Source organism: Euprymna scolopes, chromosome 32 (genome assembly GCF_053919585.1).
Source record: "Euprymna scolopes isolate OS-2025 chromosome 32, ASM5391958v1, whole genome shotgun sequence".
Classification (NCBI taxonomy): Eukaryota; Metazoa; Mollusca; class Cephalopoda; order Sepiida; family Sepiolidae; genus Euprymna; species Euprymna scolopes.
In genome coordinates this window covers 14,606,769-14,620,360 of record NC_136513.1, presented here as the reverse complement: position 1 = coordinate 14,620,360, position 13,592 = coordinate 14,606,769, and positions in this window count along the sequence as shown.

The window sequence follows — 13,592 nt, the reverse complement described above, 5'->3', positions numbered from 1 at the left end:
CGATGCTCGCAACAAATATATGGTGATGGAAGTTGAAGACCAGTATTGTACTGTACAAAAGTTTACAGATAAACAATTTCGGGGAAAAAGATATAAAGTGAAGAAGTCTGACATTACCAAAGTTGAACAACACCCTAACTACCACACCGTTGATCAAAACAATACCGAAAGTGAATACGAAATAGATAGTCCCATACATGTCGAATCCGAATCATCAATAGATGAACAATCGGACTCTTCCAAGCACAGTGACACAGAAAACACACAAGATGACAGTATAGACCATAAAGATCCAACCGAAGAAACCCCCCTGGAAGTAACTCCCGAGGAAATTACTTATACGCGTCGTCCGTCACGGATCCGAAGACGTCCGAAGTTCTTGGAAGAAAATTATATATTATAAATTAGCTAAAACAAGTGCGTAAATTCGGATCATACCCGTACAGCACAGAGGAAGAGGAAAGAAGGAAATAAAAGGACTCCGTCACATCACGTGACCTCCTTGTTTACCTTAAATACCCTCTTCATATGAAGAGTCGAGTTCGTCTAACAACTCGCTACACTTCGACGTCTCGTCTCTGACATAAACTGTTCTCCTGTGAATTATTGTTGAAACCGGCCTTATCCCCGGAAAGGCATCTGACCACATACATACGTAGAAACTCAATCGATAAAATAATGTGAAATGGTATGTGTACAGTTTGCGTTAAGCAAGCTGGTTTCCCAATCCGATAGCGTGTCGGCGTCGATGAGTGTAAACGCATAATGGCGACTCGCCTGTTCTTTTATAAGGGGGATAACTCCACTTATGCCAAGTCTGAGCGAAAGGGCGATAACTCCTTTCTGGCCTCTACATGCCCCTCCCCCTCGTGACCACAAAAGCAAGTAGTTGTGGTCATCCTTTATGTGGAGAAATACCCGTGCGACTTCCCCCGCATTTGCGGCGACAAACCCCTTGGGGCTCTCGTCCTCCGACTTGACGGTTCTCTTAACGGAGGAGGACTGTATTTTTGGGTATCTCCTCCCGTGGTATCTTCCACTTCCATTTCTTCCTCATGCTCGCTTGGGGATTCCGTGTCGGCGTGTTGTTCCACCTCCATTGCCTCCTCCGGAGGTTGTTCCTGTGGGGTCTCCACATTTATAGGTGGGTTCGGGATTTCTTCTCTGATGTTACGAGGGCCATACACTACCGGGCGTATTCTACGGAGAAACCGACGGTTGCGCAATGTCACTCGATTGCTTCCATCGACCCGGACTAGGTACTGTCGGTACCCCTGGGTCTCCACGATTCTCCCTGTCTTTGTCCATCGACGTGGGTGGTTCCCGTCCTGGTTCTGGATCTGGACGTAATCTCCTACCTGGAGTTCCCGGAGTGGGCGACTATGTTGGTTGTAATACTGCTCGTTCCTCATGTGTCTTTTGGCCATTGCTACTTCCCTTAGTTTGCCTATTTCTGTCCACTGTTTTCGAACCTGGTATTTGTCCCGCAGGACAGGAAGGTGGTCTTTAATGACCCGACCATACAGCATCATGGCCGGGGACATGTCCAGATCCTGGACAGGCGTGTTCCTATGGGTCAGTAGTGCTCGGGCTGCCCGATCATGGCACAGGCGTCCATAATTGTCCGTATTGTCCGCCAGTATACGTCTCGCGGTTTTGACGGCTAATTCTGCGCGGCCATTGCCTTGGGCATAATGCGCTGATGAGGTACGTTTTCGTATGCCCCAATTCCTCAAAAAGGAGTCATATTCCTGGGATTCAAATGGTGGTCCACCATCCGACGAAATCTCTTCCGGTACGCCGTAGGTACAGAACCAAGTCCTCAAGGTATCGCACACCGTCTTGGCTCTTCCCGACGTCATTAGGGCCACCTCAACCCATCCCGTATACCTGCCTGCGTATACCATAAAGTGTCTACCCTGCATCTGGACGAAGTCAACCACCACTTGTTGGAATGGAAATTCCGTTCTGCTGGGGACATCAAGAGTTCCCTGGGCTGAGACGGTGCGATTTCATTGCACGTGCGGCACTGGGCTCTTGTTTGCCTGATGTTAGCATCCAACCCTGGCCAGAATAGTCGTTGTCTCGCATTCGCAAGCATTCCGTTCACACCCTGATGAGCGGAATGAAGAGATTCCAATATCTCTGCGCGAAGTTGTCGAGGTATTAGGAGTTTGTTCCCCTTGATGATCACTCCTTCCAGGCAATATAATTCCTCACGCATAGGCCAGAAGACTCGAACTACGGTTGGGATATTGTTACGTGACTGGGGGAAGCCATTTTGAATCAGCTCTTTCAAAGTCCTGCATTCTTCGTCTGTGGCTGCCGCAGCCACAATCCTTCCCCATGTGATGGCTCTTAACGTAGTATCATTCTCGTACATCGATGTGAGGGCGGCTTTGACTGCGGTGTCAATGGATTGGTCCTGGTCTCTTGGTGGGGTGCCCGCTGGGTACCGAGATGCACAGTCAGGGGCCAATTTGAGCTTCCCCGGTCGATGTTTCATCTTGAATTTATACATGAGTGACTTTTCCTTGAAGTTTAACAGGCGTGGGTTTTTTATATTCTCCAGGGCTCGGTCTGAAAATATCTTTACGAGCGGTAAGTGATCCACTGTAATCACCAAGTCTGGGCATCCGAGTATGAACATGCGGCATGATTCCAACCCATAGATCAGAGCCAAGGCTTCACCTTCCACTGGTGCATATCGTGATTCCGCGTCGTTGGTAAAACGGGATCCCGCCAGGATGAGTTTCCAATGGCCATTCCCACAACTCATGTTTAATTCCCCCTCACATCTGCAATGCTTTTGAAACAGAAAATACGATATCCCTGTTTTGCTGTAGTCTGTCGCGAGTCCTGTTGCTCTGTTCATTTCGAACGTTTGGATGCCTTTTTCAATTCTTTCCACTATTATTTTTTCGACTCTTGGAATACCTGTTCCAGTGTTTCATCCCAATAAAATTTCCTGTCCTTTGTTTTCAGCAACTCTCGGAATGGGGCCATAACTTCGGCTTGTGAGAATGCATAGGAGACTTCGTTTACGAGTCCGAACCAGGACCTAACCCCAGTAATATTTGTCGGGGTGGGGAAGCTCAGGATGGCTTCAGTCATTCTTCTTGTGGGTTTGACCCCAGATATCGTGAGAGGTTGTGTGGTGTCGGAAAAGTGTGGAGTTGCTTCGTCTGTTGCCTCCAGGCAAACCAACCGCGAAAACTTTAGATCCAAGGTAGGAAGTGTAGCTGCCTCTGCCAGTACCCTTCTCTGGTGTTCGATATTTCTTAACCCTGCCATCATTTGCCCGGCAACCATATCGTCTGAGTAATTAACCTGCTGCCGGCAAGTGGGTTCGTTCGGACACTGAATACTAAATTCACAAAATTTCGCCTGGCCACGTAACCTCGATAAAAAATGGGTCACTGACTCACCCTCATTTTGCTTCATGGAGTGAAACGTTTGTCGGTGGACTTCCTTGTGTAAGCCTCGAACGGCCACCAGTCGTATTTGGCAAAGAATGAACTCTTCTGCCGCATTGTTGAGTCGTTCTGGTCCAATGAGCTCAAAAAGTAACCTGTTCGTTTCCGGTGTGCATGCTTCTCGCAGTTCGTTTCGAATTACAGATGGATTTTCGAGTCTGCACATCTCCTTGTACCGTGACCAGGTGTCTAAAAAGAGTGTCCATTCGCTATCTGTTGAGTCCAGACCTATAGAAGGTCGCTGCATTCTTTTTGTTTGCGACGTGTTCGCTCGTCCATGTAAGATGTCCTTCCGTAATTCGATGTTTTCTTTTTGTAACTCGACTAGTTGACGTAATAAGAGAACGTTTTCTTGTTCCATAGTGTAATGATATTTTAGTCCAATGCTGCGATATAAGTATTTCACGTTTTAAAGTGGCAATCCTGTTCGTAGCGCCATGTACAGTTTGCGTTAAGCAAGCTGGTTTCCCAATCCGACAGCGTGTCGCCGTCGATGAGTGTAAACACATAATGGCGACTCGCCTGTTCTTTTATAAGGGGGATAAGTCCACTTATGCCAAGTCTGAGCGAAAGGGTGATAACTCCTTTCTGGCCTCTACAGTATGATGTAAAGAAAAATGTTTCTTCCATTAGTAAATATACGGATAATGTTCAATTGCAGTTCCAAATTGTCAAGGGTATAGCCGATTTACAAGGCAAGACAATCCCACAAAATAATTGTTAATGAGTGCAAAGTTGATAGTGAGATAGCACGGTGCTTATCAGTAAGAGTGACTGTTTTGTAGTTTAGATTATGTAAAAAGACATGCAACCGAAATTTGTTCACGTTACACTCAATCGATATAAAAGTCCGTGATATTATGTTCCCCACACAAGTCACCCTTAGAAAGCAAATTTGATTTAAGTTGTATTCACACATATGTACTGAGGGGATTATTAGCATTTATAGACGATCATCTTTCGTATTGAACATGACGGATACTTTTTAAAAATACACGTATAGTATAAACTTCTTCTGTCCATTGCTCGTTTTGCCACGCCTGTTTTGTTAGTCAAAAACGTATGTGTAAATAGGTTTAATATTAAGTATGTACATGCATAATCGCATCTAAAGTAGTTCAAAGCAGGTTATTAGTGTTATAGGAGGCAGACTTGGAAGCGACAATTTTAAACGACATATAACAACAAAATAGTGAATGCTTCCCCTGTATGACATCAGTATTCCGAAACACTATATGTTAAGTCGATTTGACGCGCATACGTGAAATTAAAGTGAAGTGAAAGAAAACAGCAAGTAAAATATGCATTTTGTAGCCGTGTCTTTTTATTCCTGTATATTTTGCATGATTGCAACTACTTCGTAATAGAGAAAATTTTTATTTGGTCGCCTTATCATCAGAGAAATATAAATGACGTCTGCGAACAAAATTATGATGTGAGATCCCCTTCATGAAAACAATCGCTAAACTTAACGCTATTCCATTTATCTACTTATCTTTTGCCTTCTCTTCTGATCTTATAAAGATATCTCATATTTGCGGCTGTCATGATGAGCGCACATGTTCAAGTAAGTCTATATTTACATGCGTATATATACATATATACGTATATATCCAGACTGTATATGCGGTATATACGGCATATCACGGTGACGCACCGGTTCCCGTCAGATCACCGGTTAAGCAACGTTGAACTTGGTCATTACTAAAATTGGTGATTAATTTGGAACTTTCAGGCGCTGTATGTCGGAGGACGTCGACAAATGCTTGAATGAATTGCAAACACCTAATGTCGTCATCAACCCTAACAGGGATATACATGCGACTGGAGACCGCTTGTGAATTTCATACTCCTATGACACTTCCTCCTTCAGATGAAGCCCGTTGAACCCGAATAGGGTTTGTGCTGACGCAGTTACAGTTTTTTTTTTATATATCAATACATACGTATACATACAAATTTATATATATATATGTGTGTGTGTGTGTATGTGAGTGTGTGTGTACAGTAACGTAATCCCCCATTGAGAAACGTAAGACATACGCTGAGGTACCTTTGTATTCACGGGTGACGTCAAATAACTCAAGGATTTAATATAGAGAAGATAAATATATATTTTTTTATTTCATCTCAAAATAGATAGTGTTTGAAACCAGAGAAATATATTTTTACGGCTAACAGTTTATGACAGGGACGTTTACTTATAACATTGTCTGACCGATAATGAACTCAAGATGTCAGAATTGACATCTGACCTTGGAAATCGTGAGAATGAGTAATTCAGATTTCAGCTATGGGAATGGTGTCCACCCAGGGACCTGTGGCTTAGGATTTCAGGGAGATTTCGTGGCGAAATCCTTTTTGCTGGGGAGAATTTCCCCCCATCCACATACCTTTCTATATATACGAATTTAGTGCGAAAATTAGTCAGTAGAGTTAGAGTTGAGTCGCAGACCAGATTAGTTGGAGATTACTTGTTGAATTCGGGGAGAACAGATCATATAAACCCGCCGTTCCCTGAAGAGGTGACCCCTTCATCTTCCTCATACAACCGTCTGTCGCTGTCTGTGAAGAGATTTGAGATTTTGGAAAAAACTTACAAAAAACCGAATGAGATTTGTAAAAATATTTGTACATAATTCTGCGAAATTAAGCTTCAGTAGATAGACTACATGAGTTTGTATTTCTTCTTGCCTGCTGCTTCGATATTCGCTTTCAGCATACCGGACTCATGTAACAACCTCAGAGAGGACTAAACTTCACAAGCCATAATTTCAATATAAAAGGGGGCCAGTAACATCCTTCTCGAGTGAGGGGTTATTGTTGTTGCCGTTTTACCAGGACGACCTTGATTTACCACGGAAGAAGAAAAGAAAAAAAACGGCCCATAAAAAAGGTTGAGACTTAATAGTTCTCATGTTTTTGTTATCACGGAAACAATAAAACGGAGTTGGGATTGCGTTATAATCTTACATTATTTGTGGCAGAAGAAAAGAGTACTAGGAAAGAGACGGACAGACGGGAACGTTTGAACACAAAGGAAGGAGAGACAGAAAATATAACTGATAAAGAGACGCCTAAAAAAGAAGAAAAAAAACAGCGCTCGAAGAAAGATTTTGAGCCAGAAAAAGAATTCGCACGCGTGAAGAGGACATTTTCTTTGGAAAAAAAAACAAAACGGTTGAACATTTTGAAAAAGAAAAGAAAAACAGAGAGGAAAAATAAAGAAATGTTACGTAGTGGGTTATTATTTTATTATTAGAAGGTAGCATTTGTGCGCGTATGTTACGTGAGTTCTTATTTAGTGTTCTTGTTTGTATGACGCCTTAAATATTTGTTGTTGTCATGTTGTATACTGTGGGAGAGAGCATATGGGTGACATTAACAGGTACATGTAAAGAGAGAGGGAGAGAGACAGGTGTGTATTTTTATAATCACAAATTCATATTAATAGACTTTGAGAGGCGAATTGATATATAAAAGGATAGATCGAGAGATTGGCATTTATGCTTTTGACAGTTCTGTATGAAACGGGGGTGTTTATATAGCATTTATAATTTGACACATATACTTTCTAACACATACTTTTTAGATAATGATTTTATCAAAGGTTCTTATTACATTAATGAACAATACCTTGTCTGTTGAATTCCAGGAATTCAAATTGCTTTACATCTTATAAAACCCTCTCGCTTCCAGACGGTGCCAAGATTCGGGCTGAAACTCTCTGCGTCCCTGGTCGGACTGATCTTACTCTCCTGACTCCTCGAACCCCTTACTCTAGGAACTCTTTTCTATATTGAGAAATCACATGTATGTCTGCTCAATATGAATATAAGTCACGTGTCATCAACATGTTCGATTTTCACCTTTTGAAACTGTTTCTGACGAACAGGAAATTTCCCATTCTACTTGTTGTTTTACAAAGGAATTTTACGTACTCCTATAATTCTATAACCCATATTTTATCATACATTCTTTCTAACAAGGTGTAAGGTATTCCTCCCCTGATCCCCGTCAGCTGCTTTATCAAGTTACCCTTATGCCGCAAACTAGAGGTCTCACTTTACCTCTTTCGAAATTGACGATTCCTCTCGTCCCAAAAGTACCCTGATCGTATCCTTTGACTGGTTGTTCTATTAAGTATGGCTTTGTTTCCATTTTCTAACTATCTTTTTCTGGGACATGTCAAATCTCATAATTAATCTTCGTAGTTTGCTTCTAAAGTTTAATATATACCTTTTTTATCACACTCATTGACTTGGATTTCCTTGCTCGGACTCTTTGAACTTAATGAAGATCTAGAAAATGTAAACCTTAACTAACTAACACCTTTTGCACCACAGTACCTATTTGCGCACTAAATGCTATCTAATGGCCTGATTCTTTGTGATTTTTCTTTCCTCTCACCAGAGCTTCCAATATCAAGCAGATATATCCCACATTCATTGGCTCTCTAAAAAAACAGCGTCATATTTTCTAACGTATCTACGGTATACTTTGCTTTTCTCTCACCTACTTAAGCTATATGGGATTAACCTTCGGTACCCTATCATAGGTTCCTGGCTCTCGTATCCTTTCCACGCCTTTCTCTAATAAATTAAGCCAATCCTCCTGCTTGAAATCGTCATGTGCGACCAGTTTTTTTAAGCACTTAATAACAACAGGTTTCCATCTGTATTTTTCGAACAAGGGGAAATTCTTGTGCTTATCATCTCCCGACCAAGGTACTCTTCTTGGAAAAAAAATTCATGGGCATCATGAAAAAACACAAAAACTCATTGTCAAAAAATATATATATATATATATATATATATATATATATATATATTTCGGCTTATCACATCTGAAAACTTTCTACATACTCGTTACGTCATTTATTTCGTCCCACTCCTAAAAGTCTAAGCCAACAATTCGTCTTAGTTAGACTTATTTTCTATTAGATCATTGTAATTCTAATGTATATATCAAATACTGACTTTAAATTCGTGTCACTAAAAAACATTACATTTGCGTATATTTAAGACATTCTGCAATATAAACACATTTTTTTTTAAATACGTTACATCATACATTTAAATTATGATTTTCCGAAAGAGTTGTAAGTTTTCTAAAGAAAAGAAAGAGAAAAAAACTTTTTTTTTTCTTTTATGTAACACAAAGTCCGTTAAAACAGACCAATAAATTGTCCCTTTGTTCAAAGACATAACAATTAAAACGCACATTAAAAGATGGAAAGTTCAACAGTTTCACATTACCGCATTATATTTTTGACCATAGCGTATTTTCGTTTTAAGTACACAAGACTTTTGATTTTTTTTTATTAACAAATGTAAACATTCCCAGCAAGATATGTTTGACACAATTTTTTATGAATGACGTACTGTCTTACTTGTTTTTCCCCCTGCGTTCTTGTGAGTTCATATTTTCAAACAATGTATTAACCGAATTTTACAATCCCAAAACAATATTTCTCGTCTCGTTTAATATATATTGACCTAACAATCTCTTTATTTTATTTTTTCTGCTTAAACTTTCTGTGTGGTTGTGTCCATTTATACAATCTATAAATTACTAAAATGCATGGTGAAAAACATTTTCTCATTCATTAGGCATGTTTTCTATTTGCGGCATAACGGATTTTTTCTAATTGTCTTGTATGCTTTGTTCTTTTTTTGTAAGCATGTTCATTTTTTTCTTCTTTAACACTGCGTATATATGAGTGCTTCTCTTGTTTTTCTTAACTATTGCTTTATTTCATTTTCTTTCTTTATTTTTTTTCCTTTTTTCGCGTTCTGTGATCGTCTAGTATTCTTTCCGTGTTATTTTTTTATATGATGGACCCTTAAAAGTTGTGTTTTATCCGTGGTAACGCCAAGTTGGATTTGTTTTTAATTTATTCCTGTTAAATAAAAGAGGTCACTGCATGAAATTACAAATATGTTATATAATGGTGTATTTTGGAAAGAAGGTACTAAATATTTATATATGTTACGTGAGTTCTTGTTTAGTGTTCTTGTTTGTATGCCGACTTATATATTTGTTGTTCTTCATGTTGTGTGCTGTGAGAGATAGCATATTCGTGATATTAACAGGTACATGTAAAGAGAGAGACAGCTGTACATTTTTATAAACACAAAGTTCATATTAATACACCCTGAGAAGCGATTAGATATATAGATAGATATACCGAGAGATTGGCATTCTTCTTTTGACAGTGCTGTAGGCAACGGGAGTGTTTATATAACATTTACAATTTGGCACATATACTTTCTTACACATATTTTTTAGATGATGATTTTATCAAAGGTTCTTATGACATAAATGGGCAATACTTTTTTCTGTTGAATTACAACACGAAGACGCATGTTATGAAAAACATGATGATCATGTATTTCTTCCATATGACCGGCCAATGCTTTGCAACCAGGAATTCACAGTTCCGTTACATCTTCTTCTTCTAAAACCCTTTCGCTTCCAGACGGTGCAAAATTCGGTCTGACCCTCTCTGCTTCCCTGGTCGGACTGATATAACTCTCCTGACATCTGGACTCCCTAAATCTTCGAACTCTTTCCTCAATGAGAAATCATATGTATGCCTGCTCAATGTGACTATAATCACGTGTAATCAACATGCACGATTTGCACGTTTTAAAAACCGTTTCTGCCGACCAGGAAATTTCCATTCTACTTGTTGTTTTACAAAAGAATTTAACGTATTTCTCTAATTCTATAACCCATATTTCATTATGCATTCTTTCTAACAATGTGCATAGTTTCCAGAAAAATGTGTACTGATTAAATATGTTAACAGGATTAACAATTTAATGGGCATTCAATTAAACACCTATTGTTCTTTAAAACTTATCTACAGGGTTCTAGTTTGTTGGGATTTTTGTGCCAATAATGGTGCATCCTCCCCCCTGTTTACATTTATTATTTTTTATTTGGTTCTTATATATGATTTTCTGTATTTCGTATTCTTTATGATTTTTAGTTTCGCATATTTTGGATTCGTGCAAAACTCACTTTAATTTGGAGAAAAGGGAAATGTTAGCTCTGTAATGACGTCACGAGCCCAGCGAGAGATTCTTCCTCTTTTGAAATTCTGCTGATGTGGATATTGCACGTGTTGTTTATTGCCCGGTGCTTAAAATGGAATTTTGAGGACCATTCTTCAAAGAAGAAAACCTTGGCAAGAATACCCGTATATGTGACGATACATACTTATGAAAACTATTTATGTGACTACGGTTTTGCACGTGTTTTAGAAGTAGTGAAATTATTTAAAAGAAAATACCTTTTAACGTGACGAGGAATTTTGGAATCTCCTATCCGGAAAAGCGACGCGGTCTTGCCTCTGAAATCAATCTGTGTGTGTCTACGGTTTGCACGCAAACATGGAGGGAGAGAAAATTCTAAAAGGACTTTAAACAAAAAAAGTGTAAGACACGTGCCTGACTGGCTTTCAATTTTTGAGTACGCTCCTAAGATTTGTTTCATATGCGAGTGTAATTAGGAGATACTATTTTGAATACTATTATTTTATTCGTTAATGCATACACATGACATCTTTATAAGACCCAGTGTTATTTTTTTAATAATATGCTCCTTTGGCGTTTCATAAGTTTAATGCCCGCAAAGGGAACAATTTGCAACATAGTGTTGTAAATAAAAGCTCTTCTTCATTTCAAAGCAATACTTTATATTTTATTCTTTATCCCTTCCGCCTCTTTTGTTTTCATGCTGTTTTTTCAGGTTAGTTACTTTAGCGTCGAATTTATCTGGAAGCAAGATAAATTCCGACATTTTCCAATTTTGTTTCCTTTCATGTAAAAGTAGTTTGCGAAATTTCTGCCTTTTTCTGAGGGCGTTTTGCAAATTGTTTTCTGACATTTTGCAAATTTTCCCCCTATATGTAAAAGTAGTTGAAAAATTTCTACTTTTATTAGAAAGCATTAGGAAAATTTTGCCCCCTATTAGATGCATTTTGCAAATTTATTATTCCCTTTTTCGGAACGCTTTGACAGTAAAGTGTATTCCCTTTTTCATGGAGATACGTTAATTCTCGTTCGGAAATGCATTTTGCAAACTGTGTTTCTATATTAAATACATGTAGCAATTTTTCCTCCCTTATTTGGGGCACTTTGAAAATTAAATGTACCCTTTTCCAATCGGTATTAATTCCTCTTTCTTTTAAGTTAGGATAACACTTAACCTCTTGAAATCTTTGTTATCTCCACTGCCTGACACTATTTACGTCACTTAGATTAGTTCGACTACTGTGAATTTCTTCCGTTATTTAAATGCATTTTCCAAATGTGTTTTCCCTTATTTGGAAGCATTTTGTAAGTTTACTGCTTTTATTTCAAGGCATTTTAAAAAATTCTGTTCCCTCATTTCAGAAAACTTTTCAAATTAAGTGGTCTGTTATTTCCAATAATTTAGCGAACTAAGTTACAATACGGCTTGTATGATACGAAGCGTGCGCCCTGCCCTTTCTATTTCGAGACACGTTTCTGTTAATTCCTCGTCCACAACGCACATCTAATTAATTCCTTCCTACTTGTAACTTAGCGCGCCTTTTTACGCTCTCCTTAAAACATTGTAGTACTATCACCATTGAGTTAGGTGACTGTTAAATCTGTGTGTCTCGAACAATCGACTTCCGCTTAATAAAATTTCCCGAATTTAGCATTTATATACGTCTAGTTTCTTTATTTATATCTGACTAATAGTTTACGCACAACTTCAAAAATATTTTTCTTTAATAAAAAGATTAAGCGATTAGTGTACTCTTTCCTTTTTTCTATCCTTTAGAATTGAAGGTGTGATTTTCGTAACCCTTCTCTGAAATATAATTTATATTTTACTTGCTTTAGTTGAATTTCCACGTGTATTGCGATTTACGTTGAGAGAAACTATATCATTTTCTGCCCCTAATCAGCGAATAAGAAATCCTACTAGACTGACGTAATTTTATTTTCGTCCTAATTCAGCGTGGTCGATATATTTGAAGCTGGATTTTCCCAACTTTAAGAAACGACTTTTATCTAACGATATCCTCATGGGGAGCCTAGTAAATATAGACGATGTGCCCGAAGCCAGTGTTAGTTGTATGTACGTATTTTCCTAAATATATTAGAAAAAAGGAATAAGTATATATCCCTGTAATGAAAAATAAAGACCTTTTAAGATATTAGAAAAGTTTTATTCAACATAAAATCCAGCAGGTACAACAACATGGTCGGTAACGAACGACTAAGCTGGGAAAAGGCGCCAATTTCGTTCTATTTGTAAACATCTGGTGCGCATGCGCACTAGCGCTCTAAACTCACAATAATCTCCACTACATTTTATTTATATTTCGGATTGCAAGTGACCTTCCTTCCCCTTTTTGTTGCTTCTGGAAGAAATTTGAAAACGCCCTTCTTCGAGTCAGACTGTTGCTGCTGCTCTTCTGTTTCTAAACACTTTGTTTTGTCGACTAAAGAGAAAGATTCTCCATTTGGTGAGGTATTATTCTTTGGAGTCTCCTGTTGATCAATCAACTCTGGTTCGCGGATGTTTGATGGAGTAGTAGAATCTGGTGATGTACCATGATAAGGGAGACAGGAGATTCCAAGTTTGTAGAGGAGGGTCAGTGACAGGAGTGGGAGCTAGGTCTTCTATTGAGACTGTTGACTGACGGCCGTCAGGGAAACGAATTCTGGCAAAATTGGGAGTTGCAGATATTATATCTACCGGTTCCACTAGGGGATCTGACTTGTGTTGGCGGACAAACTTCCTAAGGAGGGCCGGTCCTCCTTGCAGCCACTCGGGTAAGGTGTATCCGGTGCCCGACCTTCTGGAAAAGTTAAACATTCTCTCGTGTGGGGTTGAGTTAGTTGCTGTAAAAAGTAGCGATCGAATAGAGTGCAAAGCTATGTCGAGTACTTCATGCCAGTGACGTTCGTCCAATTGCCTGGTTTTGAGTGCAAGTTTTATCGTTCTCCAAATAGGTCCATTTACTCTCTCGCATTGTCCATTGCCGATTGGGTGGTATGGAGTTGAGTGGGTAATCACAACTCCATGTTGCCAGAGAAACTCTTTTAGTTCACATGAAATAAACTGACT